The 13980-nt window shown below is 37.7% G+C and overlaps 1 pseudogene; it reads left to right on the plus strand.

The window, feature by feature from the left end:
• LOC133041382 (RAB11-binding protein RELCH-like) overlaps positions 1–13614 on the plus strand; it is an 86607-nt pseudogene extending 72993 nt beyond the window's left edge.
• Positions 13615–13980: the final 366 nt, after the last annotated feature.

Here is a 13980-nt window from a genome sequence, read left to right on the forward strand (position 1 = left end):
TTATTTTCAGTAGGGGAAAGAAAGTGTAATTGCTATTTCCTGCTGTGTCCTTGATACGGATATAAGCATATGCAGCACAGTTTTTTTTTTTTTTCCCAGAAAAAAGAATATAATTTATTTTCAGGAATAAATGAAATTGATAGCAAAAGCCATTATTTTCTTAGCTCAGAGTCCAGCTAACCAGTAAGTGACCTTTCATCCATGGCACGTGGTAGCCCCAAAGCACCCAACCGCCAGGATAAATGGCTATAGACAAGCTATTAGTATGTATGAGATTTTCAGATTTGTGAAATTATTCATATCTCTTCTGGGCTTCTAATAAACAGGAGTATAAACGCAAGTGTTTTTAGTGTTACAGTTTCCATATAAAGTAAACTGGGCCACCTGTAATCTCTGGGATATGAAGCAGTATATCCAACAATGCGGGAAGCATCGCATAAAATGGTATATACTGTAAGAATGCCAGTTTTACTTGGAAAATTGAGAATGGATAGGGTAGGCTCCTAAACCTCAAACTTACCATCCCGACTACTTATCTTTTACAACTGAGTTATCCATGGTGTATTAGTTGCTCAGTCATATCCGACTCTTTGCGACCCCGTGGACTGTAGCCCACCAGATTCCTCTGCCCATGGAATTCTTCAGGCAAGAATACTGGAGTGCATAGCCATTCCCTTCTCCAGGGAATCTTCTCAACCCAGGAATCAAACTCCAGTCTCCTGCACTGCAGGCGGATTCTTTACCATCTGAGCCCCCAGGGAACCCCTGAGTTATCCAAGTAATTGCTTATTTCTTGTTTTACTTCTTTTGGACCTCGCTTTAAATCTTTGGACCTCACTTTTCCTATAATAAATCTTAACATTATCTATTTGACTCTTAACTCTTCCACTGTTTTTCAGTAATTTGTCATATTTCTGAAGGAATAATATGCATTCCATCATAGTATCACAGATTGTGACCAATATGATATAATCCTATTTGAAATGATCAGATGTGCTTCGACATGATATAGAAATATGAGGTACAACTATCCCTCACTGTCCAAATCTGTTTGATTCCTAGGTTGAGATAATGATGATTCATGCAGAAATCTCAGAGAGTGTGGGATACCATTTTACCTAAATTCATTTATTTGTGTATTATGATAGCAAGTAGAGACTTTAACTAACAAGGGACAACCTTTACCTGTCCTTAAGATATTGTTAAGTACCTTAGGAAGCATAGGAAGATAATACCACCTTAATTTTGTCAGCATTTTAAAATTTATGTCATGTTTTCTTAAGTTTAATGATTATCATTAAGCCATTCATATGCTTTGAGAAAATGCTGCATCCTTCATTGTGTCTTTTTAGGGTGTTAACCTCTATGCAGGAGCTGTTGGGCCACTAGGAATTTCTCTTCAACAGTTGAGCTGTTGGTAGCATTCTTCACTTAAGAGCCAGCTAAGACCTGGAATCTAATCTAATCTAATCAGTAGGATCTTAAATTTATTGATATGTTCAAATTTGAAAATATACTAATGTATATTCATTATTTATTTACACAATCTTTAAAGTCATTTTTTCAGTTTTCCCCCAAAACTTTTAAAGTTTGTATTTGAGACCCTGGTTATAATATTTATAATAATTTTTTTATTATTATTTTATATGGCTTTATCTTACTGGTCACTGCTTTTAACACTTTATATTAACTTAATGGTTATCAAACTATGGAAAACTTGCTCAATAAAGCATTTAATATTGGAGATTAAATACTTAAGAATCTTGTTCAGCGCAAGCTTTAGTGTATTTTAGGTTATGCTCCGGTATTAAACAATTTTTCCCTGCTCTCAACCTATTAGTTTCTTACTCCATGAAGGAAATATCTTATTGTAGTTACTATTTATTGACATAAGCAGTCTGGTGGATTAAATTCAAATCCATATTTTAACTGAGATCTTATTTTGGAGCAAATTTTAAAATAAATAAAGTTTTGCTTTTTACTGGCAACTCTTTCATTTCAGTATTCGTTTACTAGCTATTTAGTCTCATAAAATCTTAATTTTTTGAGATTTGTTAAATTTGCTCACATGCAAGAGAAATTTACAGCCGACCCTTAGACAACAGGAGTTTGAGGTGTACACATCCACTTATATATGGATAGTTTTCTGTAGTTAATATTGTAGTACTGCCTGGTCCATGGTTGGTTGAATTTGTGGGTGTGGAGGAATCTCTGACACAAAGGTCTGACTGTAGATACTGATCGTGCAGGGATCAACTACATTTCATTTTTTTCTGAAAGTGATTTAATGTATTTTAGTTTTGTATTTGAAGTCTAGAATATGCTAAATAGATATTAGGAGGCAGAACCTTACTTTTCTTCTGATCAGAGAGTTAACTTTCCAAACCGCCGTTTTCTGCATGACTTCTTTCGCGTCTCTGTGTTTACAGTGGGTTCCCTCAGCCTGTGTCACCTCTTCAAGATGTATCTCCTGCCGTTGGAAGTCGTGAGCAGCTGGCATCGCCACTACAGCTTTGTGGCTGCCAGCTGGAACACGAGGGTACACCCGCCTGGGAGGGCTGTCAGTCCGCTGTAAGTTACCACCTCCATGTTCCTTTGGTACATCTCAGCTACTCGAATGGAAGATAGCTCACGATATTTAGCCTGGGAACTGAGGGACAAAATATAGCCAAATATTTTTTTAAAAATAACAAAACATAACTTGGCGTCATCTGTGGTAACTGTCTTCAGGAGAGAAGATTTATACCTGTAGACATGTAGTTGCTTATCTGTGCTTATCTGTGTCTGTATTACTGCAGAAAGACCTGTCTGCTCCCTTAGTATCTAAAAGTGGTGGTGGATTGTAAACGACATCCAGACTTCTCATTTTTGAGGCTAAAATCTATGGTGCCATGTGAGCCAAGCTTTTGTATGAAGTATCACCTCCATTGACTTAAGTCTTATTAACACCACACTTAGAACTCTGCCATTAAGGTTCCATATATTTCATGACAATCTATTAAAATGTAAGAAGTTTACAGAATATAAAGTTAAGACTTTTTCAAAGGGTCCCAAACAACTCCTTTGCGTTCTAATTTTACTGGCTGTGAAAAGAGGAAGAGATTGTTAGATTTGGATTGTTTCAGAAATTGGCAAGGAAACAGTCATTTATTTGTATCCCCTGCCAATTTTCCTTTTTTTCTTATTCAGGTTACCACAGCTTATAGAAATAGTTGGCAAAATTAATGTCACTTCAACTGCCTGTGTCCATGAATTCTCCAGATTTTTCTGGTGCCTTTGCGAGACATTTGGCCAAATTTTTACAAACACTAAGGTAAAAACTTGTATTTCATATTTTCTTATATGCAAGACATATAAACATGTAATGTGTTAATTAATGCTATGGCAGAGTAAGTAAAAGCAGGAGCCCTTCCTTTATTCTAATTATCTTTTAATATATTACAAAACTATGATAAAAGAAAATTCTGGTCTGTAATATTCATATCTTTATTGATTTTCAGAAAATGATTTAGCCAAAATTTAGTCTGTATTCACAATTTAAATATAAGGTCTGCTCACTGTGAATGTCTCAGAGCTTTCCAGCAGAAAAAGCATCAGCTAGGGAACTCCACTGCAATTCTTTGAATGTGCTTCTTGTACTGAATCTACCAGAGATTCAGGAAGCCCCCATTTCCTCTATATGCTTTGGTCAGAACTTCAGGTGACTGTGGGCTTCCCTGATAGCTCAGTCGGTAAAGAATCCACCTGCGATGCAGGAGACCCCAGTTCGATTCCTGGGTCGGGAAGCTTTGCTGGAGAAGGGATAGGCTACCCACTCCAGTATTCTTGGACTTCCCTTGTGGCTCAGCTGGTAGAGAATCCACCTGCAGTGCAGCAGATCTGGGTTCGATCCCTGGATTGGGAAGATCCCCTGGGAAGATCCCCTGGAGACCCGCTCCAGTATTCTGGCCTGGAGAACTCCATGGACTGTGTAGTCCGTGGGGTTGCAAAGAGTCGGACACAACTGAGCGACTTTCACTTTCACTCAGGTGATTATAGAAACAAAGCAGCTTGTGTAGAATACTTGCTACAAGATAGGAGCTCTTGGAATAGAATGGACACTTGAGATAAATGCTGCATATTTCAATCACTATCACATTTGCCTAACCAGGTTATTTTGTTGTTTAAATATTAAAATTGGAAAGTCCTTAGGTCTTACTTTCTTCTTTAATCCTGTTAATCCATTTGTCTTCATAACAAGATTGTTGAGCCAGTTCTTTAGAGCGTTAACAAAACCTTATAAAGATGTAGTTGCTATATGTTAAGACATTTAAAAGGTAAAAATTTTGTGGCACCTCTTTACTGAGCCTGTAGTTTTTGAAACATTTACAGCATGACAGTTTGGTATAACGGACTGACAAAATTCAGAAAATGGGTTATGACTCTGTGTATCCTTGAATCAATCATTTAATGTATCTGTACTTAATCTTTTCATGTGTGAAATGAAATTTAATCCTGTACATCTGATGCTGTAGGTTAATCTTTTCACAGTGGTCTACATCTCAGTTTAAATGGAATTTGCAAATTAATATGCCTGACCTATTGATAGGAGGGCAAAAACCAGAGCTTAATGTTACTGTAGGAGAAACCAAATCATTCATTAACATCTAATTATTAAGTATAGTTGGACTTTACTGGGAATCACTATTGGCAAAAACTGTTTGACATCTCTAGAAGTAACTGTTATTTATTTTACTTTTTCTTACAAAAGCAATTAGGAATTCACTTTAACACTTAAGTGGTTGACTTACAGAGGCCTGAAATCTGTGATTTAAAAGTGAATCTTGATTTAAAAATGAAAATTGAAACAAGCATTCCCTCTAACTTAAAACTTTAATGTTAAATTCTGTCTTTTGTGTTTAAAAATTAAATTTTAAAAAAGTTAAAGACTAAGCCAATGGATATAACATAATGAGTATCTTACTCACTGAATATCCTAAATGAATGGAATTTCATTTTCATTCCTTTTATACACATTTTCTTTCAACAGTTTTAATCATATATCTGCCTAAGTATCCTTTATGTCATCAGGTTCGGTTTTGGGAGGTAGTAATTTCAAACACTTCAAGTCACCTTGGAAATGATTTTAATTTAGTGAAGGAATCTTAAGGTCCTTCAGAAAACTTGCTGACCTAAATTGATTTTTTAAATATTTTATCTCTAAAAAGATGTTGTTTTCAGAAACTTGACACTTCTTTTTTCCTATGGCTTTTAAGAACTGTTGTGTTTTTGACTACTTGAATCTTTAAAAATCAGTAGTAGTAGCAATGGTAGGAAACATTTTATTTAACCATTGACTGGTCTGTTGAACCTGAGACTTTCTGGATCTTTTCTTCTGGTTGCTTAGGTAAAACCTCAGTTCCAGGAGATTTTAAGGCTGTCTGAAGAAAATACCGGTGAGTTTGTGCATTATTATTTTTACAAACAATTAAGTCTCTTTACTCCAGAAAAATACTTTGTTCATTATATGCAAATTGTATAAATAAACTAACAAGTACAGTTGAAAAGGAAAATTTATACTATGGAGTTCTTGGGTTTACAGCGCTGCTAATATCCTTTCCACGGAGTAGTAGTAAGATTGATCTCTATCAGTTTTATTGTAAATATCTACCTTCACTGTAATCAAATTGACCTAAGCCTGACCTTCTCAGACTGTGTACTTACTTGTACCCTTGGAGGTTTGAAGTGGTGCAATTGAAATACTAAAAAGGAAAAAATACAGAGTGTGTAATTCATAATTAGTTACTTAGAACTCTTAAAAATTAAAACAGGTATAACTGAATAGAATATAAGGTATACTTATATTTTTTGTAATGAAACATGAGATTTTTAAGAAACTACAGGCTTTAATGGGCAGCTCCAGCCCCTCTGTTCATAGTTTTCAATTACTGTCTTAAGAAGTCTGGTTATAGCACCAAGAACTCCGTTATGTGTGGATCTTATGTCCCTGTGTATTTTTAGGAATGAATTTCTAGAAATGAATTGTGAAAAATATTAAGGACAAAAATGTATAGTCCCCATGGTTTGTATTTTAACTTGGCTGTTTTGGATGTATAGGTAGTTCTTATCTCAGTCTTACCTTAGTGATTTGATTTGAGTCATCTGGAAAACTCCATTTTTGTCTGTCCTCAGAGGTAATTAGAGAGTGAATAAATGATTCCTTTTAAGTTTGAAAATGTCAGTGAGTTTTTTTTTTTTTTTTTGACAAATGCTTCCTAAAGTTTATATTTGATAGCTTTCTAATGGTTTAATTACTTGGAATTAAAAATTGGTATTATCTGTTTAGTTAATTATTCATTCTGATGATGATAGCTTTCAGAATTATTAGTTACGAGGTGATTATATACAGTCTATATGTATGAATTCAACCTAAGCTTATGTACGTAGCCTCCAATTTACCTCTCAGCTACCATAGTCACACTCAGCCAACATCAGTACTCCCCAAAAGATAAAATGAGTCTTACCAAGAGAATAAAAAAACCTCAAATAGTAATTGATATGAAAATAGATTCTTTTTTGGTGAAAATACCTTCAAGATGGTTAAATACATGCTTTTAACTGAATTCTGTATGTACTACTTTCTGAAAAGAATTTAAAGCCATGTAAGAATAGAAAAAAGCAATTTTTAAAAGTTTGAGTACATAAAAGCAAATGTAACATGCTTTGAATAATGCCTAACGTCAGTAAGTGAGAGCTGTTGGTGCTATAAATCACAACTGCCATATCATCTCTGGACCTGTTTTTAAATAATCGTTTACACATGCTGCATAAGAAAATCTGATGTCTTAAAGTCGTCACAGGACACTCAGCTGTGGCTGGATGCTTTCCCCTCTCCCCGAGCTGTATTTAGCCTCCCTACTCCGTGAAAATAGTCAGGGTTCTGTCTGGCTTCTGAAAAAGCCCTGTACAGGATTCAGGAAGAGCTCTGGAACTAGGCTAATACTAGAAACTAGTGTCTCGATGTCTAGAAGCAGGTTAAATATATATCTAGGTGTCTCCTTTCAGCTGAGTACCTTGATGTTTTACTGAATACTGCAAATTAGAAGCCTGAAGATTCATACAACATGCTTATACGGCCACTTGGGAAAGTGTTAAAAGAAAGCTCTGATTTATGACTATGCAAATAATAGTATAGCATCTCATTTTGGTCATTAAAGTTTTTCCCATCTGTCAAAATTGTGTATGCTAATGGCTCTGAAAAGTATTCAGTTTTATTTTCACAACCACCAGTGGATATATATGTTTTCATCAAAGTATTTTTAAAGTAATGATAACATTTATTTGTAAGCCTTGTAACCAATTCTAATTTGAAATATAATTTGTACTATGACTTTGACTTTTTGCTTTACATTTAAAGCATACTCAGATATTTAAAATTATTTTTGTGATTTTTAGATTCCTCAGCAGGAAGTGGGGTCCTCACTAAAGCTACTGTCCCCATTTATGCAACAGAAGTCCTTACGTGTTATATTCAGGTAAGCGAAAAATTCTTTGCCTGGAAAATGTAAAAGCCCTTTCTATTTAGAAAGATAGCTCATGTTATGTCTTTTAATGTGTTTAAAAGTGAAAATAATACCCATAAATGAGAAACAAATTTATTTATTCTTATTCAATAAATAATTTATAGTAGAAAGCGTATTTTAATAAAGTCTCTTGAGGACTATCTCTGTTAAACAAATAAAATTAGAGATTTTGTGCTTCATGATATTTTGTTGAAAAGTGTTAGATTGTACTTATGTAGCAGTTTCTTTGTGTTTCATGATAATTTTTTCATTAATAAACAAAGCACATGTGTTAGCTGAAGCACACTGCAAAATGCTGTAACATACTGTTTCATCATTTTTGGCAAAGTATTTTGTAATCCCGAAACATGAAGGATTGTTATAACTCTTTTATTGCTCATGGTCTTTGCTCAGCTGGGCGTCTCTTCCGCTGTTCTTGCTGGTAGTCGCTGTGTGGCTGCGTTCACCTGGTTGGTTGGTGGGGCTCCTGGAAGCGTGGCTGGGCTTCAGTGCCCACGGTCTTAGGGCCTCTCTCTGTCTGCACGTCCTGAGGAGCGGCAGAGCCAGACTCATTCTGTGCTAGCTTAGGGCTCCCAAAATTGTAAGAAACAGAATTTGCTAGGCTGCAGCCTGGGCTTTGGAATTAGCACATCACTACTACTGCATTCTGTTGGTTAAAGCAAGTCACAGGTCCAATCTGGATTGATAAAAGAGGAAACTGAATGAGAGCCTGACCCAGGAGGTGGTTCATTGGTGGTCACGAGTATAGCAGACCACCTCACTCTACATAGCATTGCTTTAAATTAACACATTGTGTGTTAAGGCACATCAGTCGTTTTTAAGTGTGAGGCAGTCCCACCTGTGAGTTGAAAATATGGACTCAAGATAAAGCATTTTTAGAAATCATGACACAATAATTCCTATGTAGTATTTCCTGACCACTCCCCCCAATTAATCTGAATGTAATCCTAGGAAAACAATAAAATAAATCCAAATTAAGTTTTAAAAAGGAACTAGAATGGGAAAATCAAAGAGGAAAATCTTTTTTCCCCAAATTTTCCACACTAATTCCTAACTTTTTTTGCTTTTTGAATTCAAAGTGTAGCCATTCATATTTATTGCACTCTTCTTCCAAAACAGATTTGAACCATCTTATAATATTAAACTGTAGTTCTACAGTATCATAAGATATCTTGTAGTAGAAGCTCCAACTCAGTTAAAGTAGTGCAGTATTCTTTTAATGTTTCTACCCTAGTTTCTCAGACTACCTCATAATACAGGTACACACAGGATCTCTGTGTTTAGAATATTTTAAGTCATGTAACCTTAACAGATTGCATCCGTTGTTGTCCTTCAATTTGTGGAGATTAAGTCCTAGCACATTACCAGGCACAACAGCACGAATACCGTTTTCCTCTTTAATTTTGGAAGCTCTTGCAGCAGAATAACAAAGGCGATGTCAGTATTTTCCTCTCTCATTTTTAAGCTTGGGCAGTAAGTATGCTAAGTCTGTTGATTTTGACCATAAATAGTATTTTAAGGCATAATAAATATGAAATACATATTTTAAGGCTTGATAAAGTATGAAATAGAAGGTTTGTCTCATAGTAGTCCCTCAGAATAGATTTACTGAATAAATCAATATAGACGTATTTTTTGAGTAACTGTGTGAAATCCAAATATCTAAAGAGAGAAGAGCTTTGCTACTATTTACAAAATGAGAAGTGAGTGGCTATCATAGATTGCTAGTGCTTAAGGAAGCACACGCCAGTGTCTTTCTTACTAAACAAAATTTTCTGTTAAGGTAAATTAACTGTCCTTGTTGCTTTGATAAACAAAGCCTATTTTGAATCAAGTACGTAAGCAGTATTACTTGTTTTGAAATTTCAAAGTTGAGAAATCGTGTTGTAGTAAATTTTCAAATCAAAGAATTCATGCTCATTTAGCAGTATATTTTATAGCTGTTACTTCACAGTTAAGTTTTTTCAGATTTACAGTTTGTTTTCCAAATTCTGTGGATCCTCTGATACAGTAAGCAACTAAAAATGAGTGAGATCTCCGTTCCACCATAGCTGTGATGGTGGCTTGTCAGTGTTTCCATCTTTCACTAAGCAGACCGGCATATTATAAAACTGCTGTGTCCATCCTTCATTCATGGTGAGCATTACTCTGGTCAGTCCTTTATTTCTGCCTCACTCTAAGTAAACCTGACCATGTAGGAAAAGTTAGATGGTAACCCAGCCTTCCTCATGGATCTAGTGATGTATGTGCCTTTTTAGTCACTCTGTCATGTCCAACTCTTTGTGACCCCATGGACTATAGCCTGCCAGGGCTGTCCATGGGATTTTTCAGGCAAGAATACTGGAGTGGGTTGCTGTTTCCTTCTCCGGGTGTCTTCCTGATCCAGGGATCAAACCTGCATCTCCTGCATTGATTGGCAGGTGGATTCTTTACCACCGAGCCACCAGGAAGCGTTGATACTGATATATATAGAAGCCACTTATTGTTGACATAATATAGCCCTAAAGACAAAATATTTGACTCTAATTTATTATATATTTATTTTCTGATAGAATGTCAGATTCTTTCCCTTACAGATTCTGGCTAATTTAACATGCAATTATCTTTTTAACTTTTCTATTGAGCAGACTTGCTTTTTCTAACAAATTTCTTAATAGTGTGCTGTGTAAACAAAGAAAGAAAGAAATATTTTCTGATTATTAAAATAATGGTTTGTCAAAGAAAGCTTAAAAATAAAGGTAATTTTTTAATCAAAGGTGTGACTGTTTTTTTTTACGGACACAATGGTCTGTATTTCAGCAACTGTGCGACTTCTCACCACTAATAATTTCTCAGATATCAATTTCTACTCTTAGGAGGATAACTGTTTTAGTGGCTTAAATTTAAGTATTTAGAGCCAAAATTAATGGGAAGTAAAACTGTTAAAATGAATTTTAATTTAAAAAAAATACCCTTTCATGTCTCAAACCGGAACTATCTCATCAAACTTTCTGCAGCGATGCAAGTAATCTGTATCTGAGTTGTCCAGTGAGGAAACCACACATGGATGTTAAAGAGCTTGAATTGTAATTAGTGCAGCTCAGGAACTGAATCTTTGATTTTACTTCTCTTTCGTTTGAGTGTAAGTTACCACATGTGGTGAGTGACTGCCATATTTGACAGCTCAGGTCTAAATCTATGAATCAGAATAGTGTTTGTCCTCATACCATAGTGATCGTAGATATGCTTAGTAAATATCTTTAATTAAAATGCTTCCAAATTAGGATATTTCCCCCTTATTTGATAAAATTTTCTAATTGTAGATATGAAATGATGGTTTTTAAGTTCTACCTGATTGCTTGGAAGTTCATTATCATTCTTTTTCCTCTGTAGGAAGAAGAGCAAAAGCTCTTGATTGGATTCTTAGAAGATGTAATGACCTTGCTTTCATTATCTGATGCTCCTCTTGATAGCCTGAAAGCTTCTTTTGTGGAACTGGTGTAAAAATAATAGCTTATAGATTTTAAAAGCTATAGAAAGTTTTAAAATTGGTTTTATAGACTACATATATTTAGTCTAAATAAAGATTAGTATACACACCAAACTTCTTGATTTTTTACCTAAGTTTTTTTGTTCTTTTTTTGTATATTTTAATATTTTGTAATCAATACATTGTAATAAAAGGAGGAGGCAACGGGTAGAGATGCTTCTTTGAAGCAGCTGGAGGCATAAAATCAAGTACAAATTCAAAGAAAATTCAGTGGCCCCAGCCTGGAAAAGGAGTCCCAGTGAAAGCCAGATCACTGGGCTCCCTTTTCCATTCCAGTTGATTTGCCTGGTTTACTGCACAGTTGCACTCATCTCACTGGCAAAGTAATGCTCACAATTCTCCAAGCCTGGCTTCAACAGTACGTGAACGATGAACTTCCAGATGTTCAAGCTGGATTTAGAAAAGGCAAAGGAGCCAGAGATCAAATTGCCAACATCCACTGGATCATCGAAAAAGCAAGAGAGTTCCAGAAAAAATATCTACTTCTGCTTTATTGACTATGCCAAAGCCTTCGACTGTGTGGATCACAATAAACTCTGGAAAATTCTTCAAGAGATGGGAATACCAGACCACCTGACCTGCCTCCTGAGAAATCTGTATGCAGGTCAAGAAGTAACAGTTAGAACTGGACATGGAACAACAGACTGGTTCCAAAGCGGGAAAGGAGTATGTCAAGGCTGTATATTGTCACCCTGCTTATTTAACTTATATGCAGAGTACATCATGAGAAATGCTGGGCTAGAGGAAGCACAAGCGGGAATCAAGATTGCTGGGAGAAATATCAATAACCTCACCCTTATGGCAGAAACGGAAGAGGAACTAAGCAGGCTCTCGATGAAAGTGAAAGAGGAGAGTGAAAACGTTGGCTTAAAGCTCAACATTCAGAAAACTAGGATCATGGCATCTGGTCCCATCACTTCATGGCAAATAGATGGGGAGACAGTGGAAACAGTGTCAGATTTATTTTGGGGAGCTCCAAAATCACTGCAGATGGTGATTGCAAGCATGAAATTAGAAGATGCTTACTCCTTGGAAGGAAAGTTATGACCAACCTAGATAGCATATTAAAAAGCAGAGACACTACTTTGCCAACAAAGGTCCCTGTAGTCAAGGCTATGATTTTTCCAGTGGTTGTGTATGGATGTGAGAGTTGGACTGTGAAGAAAGCTGAGCACCAAAATATTGATGCTTTTGAACTGTGGTGTTGGAGAAGACTCTTGAGAGTCCCTTGGACTGCAAGGAAAGGTAGAGCTACCTCCACACATCTCTTGTGTACACTTTGCTCTGTTGGAGAGCTCTAGTGAGCCCAGCTCTGTCAGGAAGACTGTTGGCTTTAGTGGGAAAACACCCAGTGTGTGAAACTGCATACCAGACCTAGGGCCTACAGGGCGCCCATGTTGCTCGAGTGGGCCCTGAAGCACTGCAGACTAGCAAGAGCTTAAATATCCATCCAATTGCTCTTTTTGGACATCTGACAGAGCTAGATTTGCTCCACCCACTGGCAGTGTGCAAGGAAGAGGGGCAAAGCCGCTCCCCAGAGGGACTTGTGGCCTACATAGAGAGGAAAGGCCCCTTTGGAGAGCTGAGCCCAGGAAGGCACCCAGTCATGCCATACACATTCCCGCTACTTGCTTCTTCTTTGGCAGTACTGATCTCAGCTTGGAATGTCTTTCCAAGAATCGCAAAGGGAACGGGAGATACACGGCCCAGCCTCAGGAACTTCGGTCCTCTGAGCACAACTGGAGGGCTCCCGTTGAATCAGCGAACCTCTTGCTTCAAACAGAGGCTGGCAAACACACTGTGGCTTGCTGTCTCTTCTTCCCTGAAGGAGGCTCACTTTTCCCTCATCCTGCGAATTTCCTGTCCCAGCCTCCTGGAAAAGCGCTTTTTAGAGTTCCTTTCTTAAGGGCAGTTATCCCTGAGCCTGGGGTAATAGGGAGTAGCCCCACTCTCAAAAGGAAAGATACAGCCACGTGCACACATCTCTTGCGTCCCCTTTGCTCTGTAGGAGAGCTATAATGAGCCAAGATCTCTCTGGAAAATTCCGGGCTTTGATGGGAACACACCCTGTTAACCAGCATACCCGACCTAGGGGCCCCAGGGCGACTGATTTCTCGAGTGGGCCCAGAAGTGGTTCAGACTAGCGAGAGCTTGAAAATACACCCAATTTCTCTTTTCGTACCTCTCACAGAGCCAGCTTTCTTCCACCAATTGGCAATGTGGAAGGAAGAAGGCCAAAGCCCCTCCCCGGAGGGACTTGGGGCCTACTTGGAGAGGAAAGGCCCCTTTGAAGAGCTGCACCCAGGAAGGCACCCAGTCATGCCAAAAACTCTCCTGCTGCTTGCTTCTTCATGGGCAGTACTGCTATCAGCTAGAAATGTGTTGCAAGGATCTCAAGGGAAGGGGAGATACCTGGCCTTGCCTCTGGAGCTTCAGTCCTCAGGGCTGAACTGGAGGTCTGTACGTGACCTTGGCTCACTAGACCTCTCCTACAAAGTAAAGGGGACGCAAGAGATGTGCTGAGTGGCTGTACCTTTCCTTTTGAGAGTGGGGCTACTCCCTCAGGAATAACTGACCCTAGAAAGGAAATCTAAGATGCACTTTTCGAGGAGGCTGGGACAGGAAATTCTCAGGATGCGTGAAAAGCGAGCCTTCTTCGGGGAAGAAGAAACAGCAAGCTGCTGTGTGTTTGCCAGCCTCTATCTGAAGCAAGAAGTTCGCTGATACAAGAGGGAACTCCAGTTCTGCTCAGAGGACGAAGTTCCAGGGGCAGGGCCATGTATCTCCCCTTCCCTTTGTGATCCTTGCAACAACATTCCTAGCTGATAGCAGTACTGCCCATGTAGAAGCAAGCAGCAGGAGAGTTTTTGGCATGACTGGGTGCCTTGC

The sequence above is a fragment of the Dama dama genome, chromosome 20, assembly GCF_033118175.1.
Source record: "Dama dama isolate Ldn47 chromosome 20, ASM3311817v1, whole genome shotgun sequence".
NCBI lineage: Eukaryota > Metazoa > Chordata > Mammalia > Artiodactyla > Cervidae > Dama > Dama dama.